The sequence below is a fragment of the Nicotiana tabacum genome, chromosome 6 (genome assembly GCF_000715075.1).
Source record: "Nicotiana tabacum cultivar K326 chromosome 6, ASM71507v2, whole genome shotgun sequence".
In the NCBI taxonomy this organism is placed as follows: domain Eukaryota; kingdom Viridiplantae; phylum Streptophyta; class Magnoliopsida; order Solanales; family Solanaceae; genus Nicotiana; species Nicotiana tabacum.
This window is the reverse complement of record NC_134085.1, coordinates 115,283,932-115,306,913: the sequence shown is the minus strand read 5'-3', so window position 1 is coordinate 115,306,913 and position 22,982 is coordinate 115,283,932.

The following is a 22,982-nucleotide window of genomic DNA, read 5'->3' as shown; positions in this document are numbered from 1 at the left end:
CAACTACGCGCTTTAACTTTGCGAGGACCATGAAAAATTCGCTAAATGGCACCCCTCGAACTCTAAGGATCAAAATAAAATTAATTACACGAGGGCCATGCAATTGTCATTTTTGTTTGGCAAGGCGCACCTCGATTTTTTCTAATCAAGAAGTCTCTACAAGGGCCACGCACTATCTTCTATTTAATAGCACCTCTTTAGAATACTTATGAATACGACTAATTGAACATTAAGAGATGGGGGATTTGTTCAACTTAGGCGAATGGGCCTTAGTTAATATGGACTAGCAATCAGAAAACGGGGCTGAAAAGGGCAACAAAAGGATCCAGATCCTATTTCCACGCATTTGGGCCCAAGGTGAGCCCAATTTCAAATCACCTGAAGCTACAACGAACTGGACTAACTATCGAGCCCTTACGGCGTGCAAGCAGGGATCAAAATAACAGAAATTAATGCTGAACTAACATAGACGCAACAATTTGAAATCACCCTTTGATAGATCAATGGATAATTACAAGAAGCTTTAGCAACGCCATGATTTGAAAACAATTAGAACCCAATTATTGAGAGACTACGCGGCACATGACTCTTAATTTTCAAAGCCCTGAATCAGCTTACAGTGCTAACATGGAACTTCAACCTTATTTAGACCTCACATTAACAAAACTTAAATGATCAAATAACCAAGACTTTGAAACAATCAAATATGCTCAGTTAAATTCTTTCAATATTGACAGTACCCAGACCAACAATTTAAAGTTTTGGGTGCTACATCAGCTAATCAATCTCATTTCCAAACAACACTATTATGTTTCAACACCCCACAGAATCCTCTAACAGCATACCAAACATTAATCATTTTCCTTTTAGTCTCGTTAGCACTAATTCAAGCATGAGAATACTACCAAACACACCTACTTACTTCATTTAAGGCTCAAACACATTTGAAATATAATAACTTGATTAAGTCCTTTACATAACATTCCAACAGTCTCAAACCAAGTACAGCTATAGGAACTTCACCATTCAAACGGAAACCAGCTAGAATACACAATGATTCATGTGATCTAAAGCACGAACAATAAAAAAGGTAAACAAAACTCAGGTAAGTCTGTTGCCATCCCTTAACCTCTCATTTCCATCTTCAAACTGAAACTTACATCAAGTAAAGTTCAGAAAAATGTACCTGGAATTCAAATCAAAACAGAAAAATGAGGGATTCAGCAACAAACAGTAACAGCCAGCCCAACTTCAGCAATTGAAACAGTGATAATCCACTCAAAAGAATCAATAGAACAGTAAACCAATCAACAAACTTAAACCAGCTCTTTCAATACCCTCCATTTTTACCCCATATGAGCCAAAAAATATTATTTCAGAAATTGACGACTTCAAGAATCACAAAGGAAAACTGAATGAAACAGTGATTTTTGTGAGATTTTTCAACCGCTGTTGTTTTTCTTCTGATTTTTCTCTTAAATCTCTTGGGTCTGCCTTGAAAGGCAAGAAAAGGTGCCTTTATAGGCAAGTTATTAGGGCATATTTCAGATATTAGTCTTTGGACATTTGCCCTTTTTAATTTTTATTATAGCTCAGGTACCCTTATGGAAAAAAACAGAAAATCAGAACCACCCCCTTCCCCAGCTTCCTAGAAGCTTCCTAGTCTGTTATGGCAAGATTCCTTTACGTGACTTACCCAATTTTTCCCTATTACCCCTGTATTTTACCTTGAAACCCGGCCAGACTTGAAAATGGGCTTTGAACCCACGAACGGGCTCAATGCTTAAATAGACATGGGCTCAGACTCAGACCAAATAGAATTCCTTTAACCTGAGATCTTAGACTGACCTCAGAGCCCAAAGACGAAACCCAAACCAATTCAGAAAACTTAAAAACCAAACAAACCAACTAATTAACGAACACAAACAGGCGGGGAACTAATTAAGCTAACTAATTAAGCTTAGCGACCAAAACAAAGACAAAAATGAGAAGTTTAAGCATGGCACTAATGAAAGCTAACCAGACCACAAACTTCAAAAAGAAAGCTGAAAAGCCAATGGAACAGATACAAACACAAAATCAATCTTAGAGGGAAACTAGGTTCAGAACCCTGCTCGAATTTCAATCAAAGTAAAAAAAACTTAAAGAAATGGAGAAGAAAAGAAGAGGAATAGAAGGTAAAACTCGGATAGAAAAGAAAAAGGGAAAGAAACTTACCCTAGTAAACCCGAAATGGCATCGGACATCTTGATTTAAATGGAACTGATTCTAACCACTTTTTCTTTGTCAAGAACAAATGAGTAGCATCAATTCGCGTTGAATCAGACTTCAAACTCGAACAAATCGGAGGCATAAGGTCATGCATGCCCACAGATTCGACGGAAATTGACTCCGGGCATTTTAGGGTTCTAACCCAGATTTGAAATTTGGAGAGCTCTGGGGTGATTTGAGGGAATCTAAGTGGGGATTTAGAGTGAAGGGGAGACGGGGGTTCAGGGGTGTGATTTTTGGGGTCGAACCGAGGCGGCGGCGCCATCGGAGAACACAGGGGCGACGCTAGGGTTTTTCTTTCAAACCAAGATTCGAGACGTTCTGGGCTTGTTTGATGGAAGGTGCTTGTAGAATTGGACTGAGGGAGTTGAGGAGGGTATTTGGTATTAATTTGAGGTCGGTTCGTGGTGGCGCCGCCTCCGGTGGTGGGGGGATTTAGAGGCAGCGGCGTCAGGGTTTGCAGGGGGCGGGTTGTGAGGGAGATGAGTGAGGGGTAGGGGGCAGGTTTGGACATTTAAATACTAAGTGACTCGGGCTTCAGGACCGTCCAATCAAGAAACCTCGACGGTCCTGATTTGTTGCCCATGAAATGACGTCGTTTGGTTTGGGGGGGAATCAGACCGGGTTAAGGTGGTTTGGGCCGGGTATTGGGGCAACTTGGATGGGTTTCAGGCGTGTAGGGGTTTGGTCTTGGATATAAATCAATTAATTTTGGCCCAAATTCCCTTTCCTTTATTTTAATTCTTTCCAATTTTCTAATTTCTTCTAACTTAAAATTAAAATTAAAATAAACCTAAATTGATTTCTAATCAAATTATCCTACCAAATTAAATAAACATACTCTAAATAATAATTACCACATCTAATTAAATACCAAATTAAAGAAAAACCACCAAAATTCGAAATTAAAATTAAAAAGTACAAAATAAACTATTTTTGTGATTTTCCCATTTTTTATAAAACATTAAATTTCTAATTAATTCAAGAATGCAAAATTAGATCCTAAATGCAAATGCAGTGTATTTTTATATTTTCATGAATTAAATAAAACAAATATGCACAGACAAATGCAAACAAATGTCAAAAATACCACAAAATCCACAAAAATTGCAAATAATGAAAAGAAGTTATCTTGTTTTGAATTTTATGGGAGTAATTCATATAGGGAAAAAATCACGTGCTCACAATGACCACGCAAAAATATCCTCATATTCTTTCAGGAAACGAGTGTATTCTTCTTTCTCTACCGGTGATAAGTGAATGCTTATGCGAGTCTCTTTGACGGTTTTGGAATCTCCCAAATTGATTGCTTCGGTCTCATCCAGATTGGACTTAGGTTTGTTCTCAAAATCCTCAACTTCTCTAACAACTTCCTCATGTATTTCATCTTCTTCTTCTAAGTCACTATCCTTATATTGCATTGTCTCATTACATGCCATAGTCATCAGTTCATCAGGAAAAGTAATAATAACGTTGTAGAAGAAAAATGTGAAAGATAATAATGAATAATAAATAGCAATGCATTAATTAAATTTGAAAATATCCAAAACAGGTACGACTCGATGACTCGAGCAATTATTTCTTCGAAATAAAATCCGTCTTTAAAATAAAATACTGAAAATATCTTAAATGCCTAGAACGGCTATTAAAACAAGTCAGGCTAATTGCCAAGCTACCCAGGAACTTGGCGGGCCCGGGATGGTGTGGCAGTCCAATTCTTAAGGACAACTCCCTTATCCAGGTTTGTATGGTGAGGCCTTCTTCCTCCTCCACTATCACACTGCAATCCATATCCTCGTCTTCTAGAAATAGGTTCCTTAGCCCAGCAAAGCTTCTGCAGATCCTCTTATTGTATCAGCTTGGTAAAAAGTCTAACTCAGATGGGGCGCTGGCTGCTTGAGAGTGTAATAAGGACCACGCCATGATGGCAACCAATCATTATATTCTTGCTAGGTGTATGGATATCCCAACACGAAATTTGTGCCGTGACATTTCAATTGTATCGTTTTGGTAATGCCATGGAGTTTCTTCCCAATTCCTTTGCTGGGTTCATACCCAGACCATGCCAGTATGCTTCTATTTTGTTACTCCACCACTTGTCCTTCTCAATTGCGTTGACATGTTTAATGTGGTGATAAGTCTCTCCACCCAGCCTTCTTCTATTCTCGACAACCGGAACAGTTTGACTTGTGTAAATGGGATTACTTCTATCCCCGTGAATGATTACCTCCTGATGGCTCCATTCGAATTTCACTGCCTGGTGTAGTGTGGAAGCCACAGCCCCGACGGCATGTATCCAAGGTCGTCCCAATAGCAGATTGTATGTAGCTAATACTTCTAGTACTTGGAACTCAACATCGAACCAAGTTGGCCCCATCTGCAGACAAAGGTTAATCTCTCCAGTCGTGGCCCTTTGAGATCTATCAAATGCTTTCACATTCATACTGTCCGCTCGTATCTCTTGGAAATCTTTGCCCAACCTTTTTAGAGTAATCAATGGACAAATGTTGAGGCTTGAACCCCCATCTATTAAGATCGTGGCGATGAATTTGTCCTCGAACTGTACTGTGATATGAAATGCCATATTGTAACTTGATCCTTCAGATGGTAGTTCATCTTTGTGGAAGGTGATCTTGTGAATTTCTAGTACTTGCCCTACCATGTTGGCCATCTCTCCACTGGTGATTTTGTTGGGCACATAAGCTTCGTTCAACACCTTCATCCGAGCACTCCTATGCGCCTCCGAATTTTGCAATAGCGACAGGATGTATATTGTCACACCTCCTTTTTTCCTACACCTCGGAAGGGTAAGTATAAGGGAGTTTTTTTCAACTTAAAGTGACAACCGAAATGGGATTATTTATTTATTAAATTCAGAGTCACCACTTGGGATAATTCATGGTGTCCCAAGTCACCGGTTACAAATACCGAATTGAGAAAAGATTGACTCTGTTTTACAGTCCACGAACACAGAAATCCGGGTAAGGAATTTTGTTAACCCGGGAGAAGGTATTAGGCATTCCCGAGTTTCGTGGTTCTAGTACGGTCGCTCAACTGTTATAATTGGCCTATTATCTGATTTTAGTACATGTTTTAGCCTATGGTTCCATTTTAACTTTATAACAGTTTTATTTATTTTAAGAAAGATTTCAACGTCATCTAAAACACATCTTGGACCACGTCACATAAATGCACCCGCGGTCCACGACACATTTTATCCAACGTTGCTGAGATTTGGATTTGGGTCATATAAATGCACACCCGAGTTTAGGGAAGTAATTTTAAATAGCGTGCCTAAAGCAACTACGCACTTTCAAGTTTGCGAGGGCCATGGAAAATTCAACTAATGGCACACCTCGATTTCTAAAGGGTTAAAACTAATTAGGTGAGGGCCATGAGTTCTGGGATTTTATTCGGTATGGCACACCTCAATTCAAATTTTAAGAGGGAAATTCAAACCAAGTTTCGAAGGCCATAAACTATAGCTTTTTTAACACGGCATACCTCCAAATCTACTTTAATAGTCTAATTAATCAAGGAAGCTTAAGGGAGTTATCACTACTCTTTAGACTAAATGTTCGAACCAATTTTCAGCCCATAGACCAACCTTAGAAGAGTCACGTGAATGGCAGGCTGGTCAACAGTTAAAGAGGAGACCTTGGGCTCACATAATTGTCCCAACATACAAAGGAATGCAGCTTGTCTCCAATCCAGGCCCAACGTGAACTCAAGTCCTTGGAGAGTTAAGCATCAACATGTGCAAGACTCGAGGTCGAATATTCAGGCACGCGAAACAACAGAGTATTAAAATGTGAAGGTGAGCCCAATTCACTTAGAAGAAAATGGACGCCACAAGCAAACTCAACTGGCCTTGATTTTCATCAATTGGGCCAGTATTAGGCCCAAGTCTCAGAACCAACCCTTGTGCACAATTAATTACTTGCAAATCAATCAAGGAACTATATGTAACACTAACTTTCTACTTCTGAATTTTAAATTATCATCTAAACATTCTGTATCGTAAACAACAAAATCCAACTTAAACATGCTCACAATCAAAACCAAAATAAATTGGTACTTGTTTCTACTCTTGACGCGACAACTGAACCATTTTACTTTCCTTTTCACATGATCTTTGCACCAATGACTACTTAAGAAATTTAAATCAGTTAAACTATTCTCACATACCAGCAATAATCAATCAGAAAATCAGCACATGATTTATTTAAATTCCAAAACCACATACTAATAACCAAGTCGAACTATCCTTTTATAATCCATATCATAAGGCAGATGATTTTGGGCCAAAACACATATCAAAGAGCCTGTAGATAGAAGACTATACATTAGCATTTTACCCTTAACCTATACTTATCATGATATCTGGTTATACAGGAGATCATTGCCAAATATGAATACTCATTTCAACCCAAAAAACTAAAATAAATCTGAAATACATGCAATTGAACTGAGTCCTTTACCACAACATCTTAACAGTCACATGACAATGTATAATGAGAAGATTTCAACTAACTAAACTAGAAATCAACTCGAATGCTGAATCATATCACTAAGAACACAAAATCGAGAAGAAATTTCAGATGAAGCATGGATAAAGCTGATAATATGCCTTAAAACTTTCTGCCTTTCATTTCATTCCTCAAATCCATCTTCACAATCAGTAGGGCCTAAGAGTATATACCTGAATAAGTGAAAACAAAAGCAGAATATCAAGCTGAAGATCAAGAGAATGCAGCAACAACAGAAACCAGCAGTATAACAGTACCGGAACCCAGATTCAGGCAATAAAACAGTAACACTCAAACAACACACTTAAAACAAACTTTTGGATATCCAAAATTCAATCCATTTCAACCTAATTGCATGGTTTTGTCATTTTCAGTAGTGTTAATCAAGCAATGAAGATCAGCAATCAGGAAACCAATCTAATTTTGAGTGGTTTTCAAACAAGGAAATGTAAAGAATTCAAGAATATTTCAGAATTTTCCAAATAAGGCAGCCATTTCAGTTTTTTAGGATTTTTGCTCTCTAAAATCTGCCTTGAATAACAAGGTGCGTGCCTTTATATGCAAGGGAGTAGGGCAGCACTTAGGAATTAGTTTTTACACTTTAGACCTTTTTGAATTTTGATTATAGCCTAGATATCCCTATTCAACTATCAGATTTTCCTATTAAGTCCATACCCCAGCTTCTAGAAAACTTCCATTTCAGTTATACCAAGATTCCCCTAAGCAGACTACCCAAATTACCCATCATACCCCTGTTATTTACCCCTCCATTATTACCTTAGGCTAGGTTAACCCACAGTCTAACTAACCGGACCCTTTAACCAGGTCAAAGATGACCATAGTTACTCGTTAGGGCTCGAAACACTCAGAAGTGACCAAATGAACCAAAGAAACTAATAAATCAAAAATTCAGGGAAAACACAATTACTTTCTGGTTTTAAGCTTGAATTATTTTAATTACTCAACTCAGCATTGCACTCTTTACTGTAAATCGACAGTCAAACAAAGAAAACAAAATAAATGTAATTAAACTATCAATAACAGGAAATATTATGGGGTAAAGGAAAATTAGTGAGAAGAAAGAGAAGGGGGACAATTACGGATTTAAAACACCAACGATGAGAAACGGGGATGAGATAAGAAAAATTGGACAGAAAAGCTAAGGAGACTCACTGATTCAAACCTTGAACTTGATTGAACCTCCGATTAGATCTCCAAATAACGCCAATCATTTGTTCTTGGTTAAGAACAAGAAAATGATGTTATTTCGGGATATAATCGGCCCTCAATCTTATAGGGAATCTGGAATATAGCCTTGCATGCATTGGTCAAGTTTGGGCTTCTAGGACTCAACCTCAGATTCAATATTTGACACATTCCGGACATATTCGAGAGGAATGGAGCACAGATTTGTAAAGAGGAGATGGAGGAGGTCTTAGGGTGTTACTTTGGGGTCGTTTTGCAATGGCGCCGCTGGCCTAGGGCGGTGGAATTTTAGGGTGGCGACACTAGGGTTTATCAGGTATGAGGGGTTTTGAGGGGGTAGCGTCCGTCCAAACAGTTATATACGGGGAGTGGGCGAGTTGAGGTCCGCTAGATCAAAAATATCGACGGTTTGGATCAGATCTGGCCTAAACGGGGTCGTTTTGGTTTGTATGTGGGAATTGGACCGGGTAAGGGGCGGAATGGGCTGGGATTAGGGCGGGTTTGAGGGAAAAAATAATTGGGCCTAGGGAATTTAAATAGATATGGACCAATTAAGACTCCTTTCTATTTCACTTCAATTTCTTTTATTCATTTCTCTTTTTTTAATTCCTTCTTATTTTTTTCAAAATTAAAAATAAAACCTAAATTAAAATTGAAAACCAAATTAACCTATCAAATTGGATTAATTAACTCATTATTACCACAATTAATTAAAAACCAAATTAAAGGAAAACTACCAATATTCAAAACTAAAATTAAAAGTGTGAAAATAAATTATTTTTGTGATTTTCCATTTCTATGGGACAATTAAATTACTAATTAATTTTAAAATGCAAGATTAAATCCTAAATGTGAATGCAACATATTTTGTATTTTTCATTAATCAAATAAAATAAACGTGCATAGACAAATGCAAACACTTGACAGACAAATGCCACAAAATCCACAAAATTGCAAATAATGAAAAACAATTATTTTGTTTTAAACTTGTGGGAGTAATTCATATAGGGCAAAAATCACGTGCTCACATATATCTGGGTGGGAGTCTTGTTTAAATGATCGACGACAAAGTATTCTCTCGCCTGTACTTTCCTCCAAGAATCGTCTGGTCCAGTTTTAGTGACGGATTGTTTGGTAGCAGCCCCCTTACTTGATCCTCCAAAATTTTCGGGTGTATAGATCCTTCCAGTTCTGATCATTCCCTGTGCGTTACCAGATTCTTCCATCTTTATTTTTCCCTTTCTCCTTGTTTCGGCAATGTAATCCCAAGGTATAGCGTTGGACTTGAAAGGAGGTGTGGTTGCTATTGTCACTATTAAAGGTGTGGACACTTCTACCTCAAATAGAAAAGGTGTGGCTGCAGGTGGTGTTACTTCTACCTCAAATGGAACCGATGTGGTTACCTCAACCTCAACTGGCGGCTGTACCTGGACCACAATAGGATTGAGCGTGACTACGGGCTTCTTAGGATTGTCACCCTCTTTGATAAGTCCAATTGATCCCTCGGGATCCCACTTCTTGTCAGTTTCTATCACGTTGATCCCTTCGCCCCTATGATCTAGAATAGGATTGTTGCAAATGTTGGGTGCAACTTCCTTCACCTGTATGACCTTATTATCAATCAATGCCTAGATCTTATCTTTCAATGTTCGGCACTCGTCAATTGTGTGCCCTTTCATGCCGGAATGATATGCACAGGTTTTATTCGGGTTGACCCACTGAGATGAATTATCCATTGCCATAGCGGGAATAGGGGTGATATAACCAGCAGTATTTAACCTTTCGTACAGCTGGTCGATGGATTTAGCAATGGCGGTGTACTGTCTGGGTGGTTTGCGATCAAAATTAGGTCTGAGTTTTTGATAGTTTTGACGGGTTGGAGGCGAATGGTAATAGGTTGTTGGGTGTTATAAGTGTGATAGGTGGTGGCGGGTTGGGAATATCTAGGTGGTGAGGGTTGGTATGTAGGTGGAGTTTGGTATGTGAGTAGAGATTTTGGGCCTTGGGCCACCATTACTGCCCCTACTTCATTCGTCTTCGATATGTCACCTGATTGCAATGCTTTGTTCGTGGCCTATAGTGCCTCAAAATTTGTCACCATTCCGCTTTTAATACCCTCTTCAATCATTTCTCCGAGTTTGATGATATCGGAGAACTTATGGTTCTCAATAACCATTAACCTTTCATAATATTGTGGGTCCTATGCCCTGACAAAGAACTTGTTCATCTGTTCTTCGTCTAATGCTGGTCTAACCTTGGCTGCTTCCGACCTCCACCGAGTAGCATACTCGCGGAAAGTCTCAGTTGGCTTCTTCTTTACGTTCTGGATATAGAAGGCATCCGGTGCATTCTCCGTATTAAACTTAACCCGATCCATAAAATATGATGCCATGCTCACCCAATTGTCCCACTTCTTAGGATTCTGGCTTTTGTACCAGAATAGGGCATCTCCGATAAGACTTCTCGTGAAGAGCTTCATTCGAATCCTTTCATCTTTTCCGACCCCCACGAGCTTGTCACATTAAGTTCTCAGATGATCCTTGGGATCACCCATTTCATCAAACATTTCGAACTTAGGAGGTTTGTAACCCTCCGGCAGTTCCACATCTGGTTGTATGTATAAATCCTCATAGTTTAGACCATCTATCCATTTGCCTCCTTCAACACCCTGAATATGACTTGTCAAATTCTTGAGTTCCTTGGCCATGTTCTTGATGAGAAAGTCCTTCTCAGCGGATTCTAGTGTATAGGAGATTGGTTGAGTGGAGTGAGGTAGGGTTTCCACGTATATGGGGTTGTTATGGTGGGTGCCAGGGATTTGGGTGTAGTGGTGGTCGTTGGCCGAGTTTTGAGGATCAAAAATCGGTTGTGGTGTGTTCTAAGGAGTGTGATAGGTAGTGGTTTTTAGGTACTGGGTTGGTTGATAATGGTGTTGTGGAGGAATTGGTACCGGTAGAGGATTGGAATTTTGATACGGTGTGGTGTATTAATGGGGTGCGGGAGGATTTTGTAGACGTTGGTTTGGCATATTTTGGGGAAGTGCTGGGTTTTGAGCATTTTGTTGGCTAAGGTCTGGGACGCTATGGGTGAGGGAGACATTTGCCAAGTTGCAGACCTACTCAAGTTCTCCTTGTAACTCCAATATTTTCTGTTCCAATCGTAGGACCAAATCATTCTGGGTTGGGGTACTCTGACCGTCTGAAGTTTCAATATTCTTAGCATTTTCTTTTCGGATACCACACAAATCATCCATCTTAGCTTTTCTTTGCTTTTCGGATTACTCGGAGTAGGAGGAGGTGGAGGGCCTCTAGATCTGGTGTGATATGCTGATAATGCCAGTATGTGCGAACCAACCTTAAGGGATGGGAGTAATAAGAAAATAAAGAAAAATAAAAGGTAAACAAGTCGGTAAAGATTCTAAAAAATGTTTGTAGGATTTAAACATGTATTGCGGAAACGTAAATTCGTGTCCTAATTTTGGGAACATCGTTGTGCCCGAGGTAGGCCTAGCGACAAATAGATTCGGAGAATTTCAGTACCAATAATTGCCTCATTTCATTAATGTAAAAATTGATGAATCTAAAACAACACTAAATAAGATAAGTCACTGATGGCACTTTGCCTTATTACAAAAGTAAATAAACCTAATCTACTTGGTCCCAGAAGGACCTTCTCCAGGCCGGATGTGTTTTGTCTTTGTCGATCAAATTCCCCAGTTCGCGCAGGTTCAGCAATAGGTATGCCCTTGCTAGATTTCCTCTTTCACTTCCTTCGGGGTTCTAGAAATCAGTGACTCTCTTCCTCATTTTTCCCTCCAATTCCATCAGACTGTACTCCAGATATACTAACTTTTCGCTTAATCTAACAGCCATCTCCCTCCATTCATTAATTAGTTCCATATTGGTCTTGTGTCTCTCCAGATGCTCGGCCTCGGACTCGTGAACTCTTTTGCACAGTTTGTTATATTTCACTTGTGCTTCAGCAACTTTATCTATGACTCTATTTCCTTGACCAACCCTTGGCTCAATTATTCCTTTTATGTTATCCTCTAACCATGATGGGTAGAAGTATACATGACCGGCGTGATATCAATCTAACTCGATGGTATCCTTTTCCACGATAATTTTCAAATGCCACATATGTTGAGCTTCACATTTGTATGGGACGTCGTCATCCTGAAAATCTACCCTGTAGTGACTCATTTTAGAAACTTGCGGTATGACCTGCTTCCTGTATGCCTGTCTCATAACCCTAATGGGAGCATAAGGGCATATTCCCCTTAACCCAATCAGTACCAAGTGCGGAACATCCCTATATCTGATGATGAACTCATCGGTAGGGAACCATTCGAACATCCATTGAACCTGATCCTTGGTCAAATTGCTGAAAAATTGCGCTCATCCTATAGCATTCTTGGGTTGAGCAAACCTATCTGGAATATAGGTCATTCTCTTAGGATGATGGAAAGCTATGTGATCATTCCACGGCCTTCGCGGAACCTCTTGACGGTATTGACCTATTTAGAGATGCTCTAACAACCAAACTTGTAGCAGCAGATTACAACCTTCGAAGTATTTGTACCCCTTCTGACATCGCTCTAAGGCCTGGTATATGTCTGCTATAATCATAGGGACAATGGTATATATCTGCCCCTCAATCCCATCCATCAGGGTTTTGGTTACCATGGCCAGTCTGGTGTGGATTCTATCCCCTTGGATCGGGAACACTATCATACCCAAGAAGCAAACGATGAACACAAAAACCATGCGGTGAATCCAACCCAAAGAAGTGATGGAGAATTTGTCATGAAAAATATGATAAGCTCTATTGGGGCCGTATCGTTTATAGAGGAAGTCAAAAGGTATGCAAGACTTCTTCAGGCACTCCAAGTCCTCATTCTTTCTTAGACCCATCATCTTCAGAAACTCCCTAGTACTGTGGTTTTCTGGTACGAGTAAACCAGGACTATCCCAAGGTAGCCCAGTGAATCCTCCTATTTCTTCCAAGAGAAGGGTCATTTCTATGCTTCCAAAGCAAAACACGGCTCTTTCATTGTCCCATAACATTGTGGTAGCTTCGATCAACATGTTGTTTGGTTAGAGGTCCAACAGAGAAAGCAAACTTCCCAAGACCTTTTTCACATGATTTTTATCACTTGATGGAAGATTCTCCCACCAATCTAGCAATAGTGGCGGTATGTTACAGACCATGCCAAACCTGGGACTTCATGCCTCATTTTCTGCTAAACAAATATATTTAGACCCTTTCCCCCTCTAGATTCGACTATTTATACAACAATGATTAGCATATTGGCACTTATTTCTCCAAAATTAATGCACAAAATCGTGGTTGCGTCTGTTGGGATTATGGAAACCCCGGTGGACTTTTGGATGAGGCTTGTCTTAAAGGGTTATTATGTGGACAACACATTAACCCGGCTAGGTTTGACCATGATGCATGTATAATTAATCAGAGAAAGGTTTCTATAGAGGTCTAGATTGGTACTCCCAAGTGGACAACTTGAGGGGGAAAGGCACAGAACTATCGACTGCACCGTTGATCGACTGATTTTACCGTAAATAAGCCTTTCCGAATTTAAAGGGTGATATATAGTAAGGGCACAAACACTCATCAGGCGTTGGTATATGATTGATTACGCACGAGTGGAATATGATGTTGAGCATGATTTATGCAACAATAAATAGCATGTTGTCACGTATTTGCACGTTAAAAATGATAAATGTGGTATTTAATAATTGAAAGGCGTTTAAGAAAGAAAACAAGGAGACAAGTCAATTTCTGTAATAAATGAAATCATAAATGCTTGAAAATAGGCAATTAAATTCGGATAAAGGGGAAAGGGAAAGGGTGCCCACGTATTAACGAAATAAAGCATGCTTAAGACTAATTAACAAAAAACAAGTTTGTTATGGTAAGAGCCTAATTATCCCCAGCAGAGTCGCCATGCTGTCGCGCCCCCTTTTTCTCGCGAAATTCGGTTTCGACATTTTGGGACAACTCCTTTCCTTTTGGGATTGAGTATGAGATTTGAAGAATCGCCTCCTAATGGATTAAGTTGCGTTAGGGCACCTAGAGCAAATAACTCATGTACTAGTTTACATCACCAAAGATTGGGTAAGAGCTCGAAATTACCTTGAGGGGAAGGTGCTAGGCACCCCTCGAGGTCCACAACAGTGGGTCCCAGCCAAACTCAATTAAATAGTCTTTTAGGGAAAGTTAGACAATTTAAACAAATCGATAATTACTTTAAAACAAGAATTAGAGGGGTCCTACATTTTTTAGACTATAGGATCATTTCCATGCAATACTTGGTAACTTTCCCCAAATTGGGGTGTTACGCATAGCATTAGCGCATAGGTCATCATCTCCTTTACTACCCCATTACTATCTTTCAGTTGTTACCTAAGCGTTCCAGTAGATTCTAATGCGTACCTTATGTGTGCACTACCCGTCCCTTACCTATAGTCCTGGAGGTGTTTAGGACTTCTATTTAGAATGGATCTAGACTCACCTATGTTGCTTAAAAATGAGAAAACTAATCGATAAACAAAATTCAGATAAGACTATCATGTAAGGAGCAAATAAGGGGGCACATGTTAACCTCCACAAATAGCCAACCAATCCACGCAATTCAAACAAACAAAGTTTTATAATTTAGGATCCTATAGACAAGATATCTAGATGAGCATGAATAGAATATACAACATCTTTATTAAAGCGAGCAGCAGTACCTATGAGTTTGCCTACTTTTTGAATATTCTGAATCTGGGCGTGTTTCAGGCAGCAAGAAATCATAATTTTTAGACCTAGAATTCTTAATTACCCTACAGGTTTGCCTAAGTGAGGACCAGAGCAGAATCCTATAGGCATGGTATCTAAAACTGTTAATTAACGACTACAGTTTATGAACCAATTACTGATTTTAACAAACATATTTTTATCTCTTTAGGTCCTATAGACATGCTTTCTAATTTACAGAATCAGTTAATTCCTATAAACATGATTTCTAGGTATTGGGACTGATTTATTTTGTTCCTATAGGTATGGTATCTAAATTGAAACTGACTTTACCTCATATAGGCGTGCTATCTATTGTCTGACTGAGTTTAAACCCTATAGGCATTATATCTAACTGATTGAGTTAAAACCATATAGGCATGATATCCATGAAACGGATATGGGCAGAAATCATATAGATTACCAGAAAATCAAACATAGAAATCCTATAGGCATAGTCACTAATGCACATTTAATTGAAAAATGTGTAAATCCCATATGCATGATTGTCAATGGCAGAATTAACGGAAGACCTAGAGGTAATACTTCTAGTAGGCCAAGAATGTGGAAATATAGAGTCGCAAACAACAGAATAATTATATAGGCATGATCTCTACACAAGTAATAACATTCATATAATTAAACCAAGGAACCTATAGTCATGATTTCTTCCCGAGTTTAAAGATATAAGAAAAGCCCCCCTGATTTTACTAGTAAGCCCCAAATCTGTCATTATGAAGATTATTATTGCCCAGAATGAATAAATTATAACAGTATCCATTACATTACAGGGAGCCTTAGCAGGCCCAATATAAACATGGGAGCTAAACCGTCAAACACAATAGCTCTGAAACAATAGCAGGGATCTACAACACCTTAAACTAGGCTTCTAATGTGTCAAAAATCCCAAAGAGACTCAAGGACCCCAGGCAATGCTCACACTAGAACCACACTTTCAACACAGAATTCAGAAGAGATTGAAAAATTAGCCCCAATGTGTCAGAGTTCCAAGGAGTCTCAGGGACCCTAGGCAGTGCTCACAGTGGGGGTGGTAAGAACCTAGATAACTAACAGTAGAAGTTTGAAATCCAGTATGTAGAGGGTAGGGGAACAGGTTTAGAAGATAGCTAATTTTCAAAGGATAAGAGTCAGGGGACAGATTCAGAAACTAGTGCATACAGGACAGTATTAGAACTGCGCAAACAAACTCATGTTGAGCATATAATTTAACTAAGTTGACATTGATTCTGACTAGATACTCATACTAGCATTCAAAGTGGTCACAAAATCTAACACACAGGATTAGCCACACATTGCTTGCAGTATCTAACAAATGATTAGAACAGGAAGCATACAAATGAATTGGATAGGGTTTCACACTATTGGAGATAGCTTAGTTCAGTATTATCACTAAGTGGAATCACATAGTGAAATAACAAACAAAATCATGCTAAAATTTTAAACTAATAGGGTTGAATAGAATAACATAGACTTAAGCATGCCAGTTGAGAAAGTAGTAACAGAAAACGTGTTGAGGTTGAAATAAACTATAAGACAGATAACAGGAACTGAAACATGCCAATTGAGAAAAGAGTAAATAGGAATCACAGATCACACAGAAACATGCTGAGGCTTGAAATAAGCTAACCAACTAAGCATATAGAATGGAATAGGATAACAGGGGTTAACACATACCAGTTAGGAAGAAAGTAAACATGAATATAATGGTAGTTTGGATCCAAAGAGTTCAGCCTTAGCTTCCATTCGGCTAAACAATGTAGAAATCAGAGTAGTTGCACAAAGAGAGGACTCAAATCCTTTGAGGAAAAGCAGAGAGCTATTGAGTTGTAAAGTGAGGAAATTGTCAAAGAGCGTAAGGGTGAGTGTAAGTATGTAAGCGTAGGTGTGAGCTTGTGTGTCTCAGGGTGTATGTGTTTGAGTCTGAGTGTGTTTTAAAATAGAGTTATGAAAGGTTTTTATAGTATATAGTAGAGTAAAACCAAATAAGGTAGGAGAATCAATGGCACATAAATAAGGCAAAGAGATCAGTTAATTAGTCAATTAGGGCTAACATGAATTAATTAATAGTCAGAATCACGGAAGTATCACACGGAACAAATTAGCAGTCAAGATTGAGGTCTAAATAAGGTAAGTAGTAAGTCCAAAGATCAATTAAAAGTCGGTCCTAGTAATCAAAGTACAAAAATTCGACTAGCAAAAGAATTAAGGAAAGTAATACAAATTATAAATCACACATAAGGAAAGAATAGGTAAAAATTTGTCAAGGAAATATCAGCACAATTTTGAACCCAAATTAGGCAAGTAAATCAAGTTATCACTTTAATTAACAGCCAAAGTAAACGGGCAAACATTATAGCAAACAACAAAATAATTGAAAACCCTAGGGCATACAGACATAGAGACAAAAATCAGTCGAAAAGTAAAGGAAGCAAACCGGAGTCAAACACTTAGACGTTTTAAAACGTTTTTTGCATAAATCTCGTAGAACCAAAATCCTAGCTTTAGAAAAAAATGAAATCGGTTGACAATAGCAAGTAAAACAGAAGGATTTTAAAGGAAAAGTAACAAACTAACTCAAATCGCTTCAGATCTTAAAGTGATCTGACCTGATTTAGCCAGAAATAGTTAGGTTTTGTAAAAAATAAACAAAGGTGGAAAAATCCGATTTAAACCAGAGAGATGAAGCCATAAACACGAAGATATTAGTACTCACAGACGTATGAGTTAACACAGAAGGATTAATCGAGAAAAATGGGAGATTTGAACCAAATATGGTTCGAATCTCTTTGAGATTCCATCAACTATCATGAAAATCAAACAACCAGTAGAGATATGAGGCCGGATAAGGCTTGAAATTGATGAAAGAACCCATGAATCGAAGGGATTTTAGTGACGATGGACTAGGGTTAAAAGGCAAGTGAGAGAGACGAGAGGAGAGAGGGTTTTCAAGGACGGCGGATTTGGAAAATGAGGTAGGGTTAGGGTCGTTTGGTTAAGTTAAAAAAGGAAAATTGATCCAAGACCGTTGATCTTCTTTGATCAATGGCCAGGATTAAATTTTGGGTTGGGTCGGGTTAGTGGGTATTTGGGCTAGGTTAGGTTAGAAAATTTAATGAAGAAAGGGGCTATGTTTTAAATACCCATTTAACTTAATAAAAATAATTTTATAAAATAATTTATAAATGATAAAAATGTGATTTATGCATGAAAATGATTTAAAATAATTACTTAATATTATTAAAATATTAAAGATCATTTTGTGCATAGATAATGTAATTATGTGCTATTATTGTAAAATGTGCAATTCTATCCTTAAAAATGCAAATGTAATTATAAAAACAAATTAATTAAAATATTTAAACACTATATGGCATAAATGATGAATTTAGATGATTAAAGCATCATAAAATAATATGAGGGATAATTATTGGATATTTGTATGATAAACAATGCAGAAATAAATTGATTTAAAGCCCTTAAAATTATAGCAAAATTATAAAAACACTTGTGCATGTTTGTAAATGCATGTGCACTATTTTGAAAATATATATGCATATTTAAAAATATATGAGAGAAATTTTGGGTATCAACAACGCTCGCCCCTGAAGATAGGAGGGTGTAGCCTAGTCCATTTGTCTAACAACTTCTGCAAATCGCCATCCGCAGCTGGTCTGGGCTCGGGTACCACTGCGGCAACTGGCTGAGCCTCATCCGCGAGTAGTGCACCCAGAGTGTGATACACTGTAGCTGCATGACTCGGAGCCTGAGCAGTAGGGGTCTGTGCTCCCTCTCCCGCCTGAGATGTAGCTGGATCTGCTAGAAATAAACCAGCCTGAATCATAGGATCCATGAACCGCAACATACAGCCCATGACCTCCTAGAAACCCAGAGCCGTCATAAAGTCCGCCGGGGTAGGCTCAGCTGCGGGCACCTCTCCCTGCTCCTCATGATGGGATCCCCTGCACGATCCATCAATGGTGCGACTAGGATAGCTCTGGGACGCCTTCGTCCCTTACCTCAGGTCGGTGCCCTCCCCCGGCCTCTGCCTCGGCCTCTAGCAATGGGGGGAGCAGCTCGTCTCGGGTCTAGAGCGTCTGCCATGTGCGTTCTCACCATTTGTGAGCGAATAGAAGAAGGAAATTTAGTATACCATCAACTGCACGATAGAAAATGAATAAAGAGTAGTTTCTGATGTTTAAATGTCAATACCACACAAGAGGGGGGGTGATTTGTGTGGTACCCAATTTTCGCTTAACTGAACTATAGAAGAACCTGGTTCTTCTAGGTGTTCCAACTACTACTGTTTGTGGAATAGTAAATACAGAAAATAAAGAACACAGAGATTTTTACGTGAAAAACACCTGGCTCAAAAGGTGAAAAAACCATGACCTACTACTCAGTAGGATTTTCCCAAACTTCCACTAAAATCACTGAGCCAAAATAGCATTTACAAAACTCTTTGTAAACCTAAGGATTAACTCTAATCCCGTTGTGACACAAGGCCTCAATTGTCGTGACAACTTCAAGTTAACACTAACTTGAACTCACTAAGTACCTTATATGATTGCTTCTATGAAAGCTGAAAGGTACAATGTAAAATCACCTAGTACAATTAAACTAGAATAAAAGATAGACACATGGAACGGGTTCTTCTATCTCATTCAAGTAGCTTCAGGATTGAACACTCGAATCACACATAAATTGCTTACAAAATCACCTTGCCCTTTTGCTCTCAATTTAAGTATAACTTCTGCTTATGTGCATTACCTATAAAAGAGAACCACATTGACATTTAAATAGGTTAGTAATCAGAGTTTGACTGGGATTCAATTGCTACTATTCTATCGTAGAAGAGTTCATGGTGATCTGAAACTCTAACACTATCTTCTTCCTAAATTGTGTTCTCTTCATATAAGGAGTCTTTCTCTCCTTATCCAATATGCAACTTTTTCTATCCGATCAGGAGATATTGCTTCTTGATCAGTTAGATTTATCACCTTTACATGCATCTCACATGTATAGGTTGATCATGACTGTGCTTCACAAGATGGACCTGATCCATGTTTGAGTTCTTTTGTCAATCTTCAAAATTTTACCTTTTCTTGGGCCAACAAATTCTCCCTTTTTGATGATGACAAACTCTGTTCTTTTTATTTATTTGGATCCTATAAGAACTCAGCTTAACCATCAGTACAAAGTTTAGAAAATTCATTTATCATCAAGGACCAGGTTAATTAGGTTATAAATATCACTTATTCAGAATTTGTAAAGTAGAATATCTCTTCTCCCTTTTGGCATCATCGAAAAGTTGCATACAAAGTGTGATTCCCAGATTTTAATAAGTACTCATGGTCACTGGGCAACTACAAGTGCAATCATGGTTTAATCATCAGTAATCAAGCAAACATATTTAAACTATCAAGGAAAGATTAACATTGAACAAGAGGAAAAACAATAGATATCATTGATAGAAGTTATGTTGCTACCACAATCCACAACCAGAAAGCAAAAACATTTAAAACATGAGCAAAAAAAGATAGAAAAATCCCTAATTCGGGTCATTGAGTTACTAGACACGTTCAGGAGACAAAAGCTAGAATTCATATGGCTTGGGGGAGCTAGAGGGTTGGTTTTGGGCTTGGAGAAGATTCAGCATATTATGAAGAATTCCATCATTCTTCTACTTTTACTTGGTAAGCTCAGTTCTGAGAGTATCCCTCTCAGATTCCACCTCTGCCATACAAGCTTGAGCCTAGCTATCTCAGCATCCTTGGCTTCACATTCCTAAACAAGAGCCCTGACTTTACTGTTGATAGGAGTCTTCTTGGATGAACCAGGTTCATTTGGGATGGCATTGACTAAGTAGTCCCAAGCAATTAGAGTGTTAATGCCAAAGTGATCCTTGCTTGAGGCCATTTCCCATTTCTTCAGAGGCACATTGCACCTATCCAGAATCGTAGTCAAAATAAAGCCATAGGGGGTAGCATGAGCCTTGGAGCCATTGATGACCCTGTCCAGCAGCTTGATGATGAAGGCAGGCCAATTAATTTGCCTTCCACTTTCTAGGCACTCCATAAGAACTAGGTCCATATAATTTGCAATATGCCTTCTCTCTTGTCTGGGCAATAGACACTTATTGACAAATTCAAACAAGACTGTGTGTTGAGGCCTCATTTCACTTTTTTGAACAGCCCTAGCCTCATTCACATCTTCAACACCACAGAACCTCCTGGTAATGTCAAGGGCAGTAGGAAGGGAGTCCAGACAATGCCACCTTTGCCTTGTATAGTCATCAAACCCTTCAGAGGGTATATCAAGGATCTCTCATAGTTTTTCTGCATCAAAGGACACTTGAACTCCTTTCACCATACTGCTAACCTTGCCATCCTTAACCTATGCATTTGCCATGAACTCAATGATCTCATTCCTGGCTAGCCTACCATCCACCTGAAGGACCATGTCCTTCCACCCCTGAGCAGCTAAGGCATCCACCAGCCTCATCATTCCTGGTTCCACCAGGTTTTTCAGTAGTCTACTATTCAAAATTTTTCTTTTGCCAAACATGGAAAGCATGTCTTGTTCACCATGAGACTCATCTTCTTCTTTTTCTCCACTCCATTCCTCATCTTCAAAAATTCTAACTTGTTTACTTTTCACTGCAGACCTTGTCCTCTTAGCTAATGAAGGTTCAGCGGCCTCAGACACAGAGGAAGACTTCTTGGAAGAAGTCTTGGGCTTTTTGGACTTGGGGGTCTGAACCTCCACTGTTTGAATTTCCTCCTGATGGACCTGTTCCATCTCCTCAACCTCTACAACCTCTGAGACTCTGCAGCCTTCCCTTTTCCTTTAGCCATCTTTTTCTTCTTACTCTCAACTAGAGCCTTTTGGATATCACTCTCACTCTACTTCATCCTACTTCTTGTAGCTCTTCCCTTTGGCAATGACATTTCAGTAGATGTTGGGGATGAAGCCTTTCTTTTCTTGGAGGGTTTAGGAGCACTATGTGTTTTTGGTGTTGGAGTTCTTCGTTTCTTCGGATCATTATTTGTCCCAACCTTTTTCAACAGGTCTGCTAGGATCTCTTCAGTAGATGAATCAGGTTCGTCTACTTGTTTGCTTAGATTAACTAACCCTTCAACATCTTCACCAGAACCACTTCTCCTCTGACTTCTTGCCACTCTCTTATACCTTTTTAACCTCACAAATAGTAGGCATAGACAAATCAGCAGTGGGTGAATGATCAACCACTCTTTTCCCATTTCCCCTCTCTTCACCACATGCACCCTCTATCTCCTTTTCTTTTATAGATTTCTTTTTACCTCCACTCCTTCATAACTCAGGTAATTCTACATCCCTGATAGGCCCAACTAGAACAAACCTAGTTTCTACATGTTCAGTCAAAGAAGAACTTACCTTAGAAGGGGATTCTTGAGTCTTCTCAGAGTCAGAAGACCCAGGTCCTTTCCCCTCACTAGCTGATTTATATGACTTAGAATCAGAGTTGGAGTCAGAGTCTTGGGTCTGGCTTGCCTTTAATTTCTCATTTAACTTCTTTGAGAGAACCCAGACGCTACTATTTTCCGAGCAAGCATTTTCACCCTTCTCACCCTAGGTTTTGGAGATGTACTAGGTGGATGAGGGGTAGATGAATTAGAGGGAGTGGGTGGTGGTGGATTTCCAGGATTGTCTTGTGGATTTTTCATGATCGCTGGTTTCTTGGGAGAATTGGTGAGTTAGAATTTTAGAGAAGAAAGCATGTGGAAGTGAAGAGGGATTTTTGACGGTTTAGAATTATAGAGATGGCAGGAGGTAATGATGTGTGTTTAAAAGGAAATACACATTTAATGTATAACGGCAGCCTTAGCAGTGGTCAATTAGTGGTCTAATCAACCTGAAATTTCAGGTTTGAATGAACAGTTAGGCTTCCCTAGATTTTAGGCAATTTTTGTGGTTTAGAGTTCTAAGGCTGACGGAACTGGTTCAAAACTAACGAATAGAATTTTCTAAGGAATTGAACAATTGTAGGACTTATGCTCATGATTTAAATATTTATATTTCTAATTGTGCAGAGTATAGAAAACATACCTTAGCTTTCAGATAAACCCATACTGATGAACTAGGTTCTTCATTTAGAATTCTCTTGAACATGCCTCAATT